This window comes from Myotis davidii, unplaced genomic scaffold, assembly GCF_000327345.1.
Source record: "Myotis davidii unplaced genomic scaffold, ASM32734v1 scaffold480, whole genome shotgun sequence".
In the NCBI taxonomy this organism is placed as follows: domain Eukaryota; kingdom Metazoa; phylum Chordata; class Mammalia; order Chiroptera; family Vespertilionidae; genus Myotis; species Myotis davidii.
In genome coordinates, this window is record NW_006292360.1 from 364,951 (window position 1) to 365,773 (window position 823).

At 50.4% G+C, this 823-nt stretch overlaps 1 protein-coding gene across 1 annotated transcript in view; it reads right to left on the reverse strand.

The window, feature by feature from the left end:
- The window catches only part of TDRD9 (tudor domain containing 9), a 46,049-nt gene that overhangs the window by 40,291 nt on the left and 4,935 nt on the right, over window positions 1-823 (reverse strand). The gene's annotated exons all lie outside the window — the stretch shown is intronic.

Genomic DNA, 823 nt, shown 5'->3' on the forward strand with positions numbered 1-823 from the left:
TGCATCAGTGATGCAGCACCACAAGCCCCACTGATCATATCAAACGGAGTCATAAAGTTTTCTGTCGGACTATCAGTGTACATGTATACATAAAAAATAAATATTTTTCATCATCATATACTGTGTTTTTGTCGCTCGAATGAATTTTGTTATTTCTTCAAGGTTCTTCACATACGTACACCTTAAGAGATATCAGGTAGGCGTAACATGTTCTCAAAAAATTAGGGTTGGCACGCAGAAGAATTTTGAGTCAGAGATTTTGCTGGTTTTGGCACGCACTCACAAAAAGGTTGCCCTCCCCTGCACTAGGCTCACCCTGAGAGGGTAATTCACGAGTTCCCTGGTCCCAGCTCATTGCGCATCTGAGTGGGGCGCTCTCCCATCCCCGCACCACAGCCAGCGCTGCTGCCAGGCACAGTGCTCCCTGCTCGGCAATGGCGCTCAATCAAAAGGCGAACACGCAGCACAAAACTCATTGGAAACGTCAACAGAACACTGTGTGAAGGGCTGGAGGTTGCTCCCTGCTACCAAAACAGCTGGTAGCAGACAACAGAACACAACTCGTGAGGTACAGGCACCAGAGAGCGGCACCCTCAGCTGGGAAAGACCAGGACGGGGGCCCCACCCACTCGCCGTGCTCCTGGGAGTTCCTCCTGTGACTCTGGACCTCTGCACCGACTTGACAAATTGACCAACATTAGAATTCATGGTCCACAAACTCCTATTGGGAATAATTTTACTTCCAAATTAAACTCTGCGGCCTCCATCTCTCCCAAGTCTCTGCCCAGCGTCCCTCCCTCCACCTTCCTCCCCCCCCCACCCC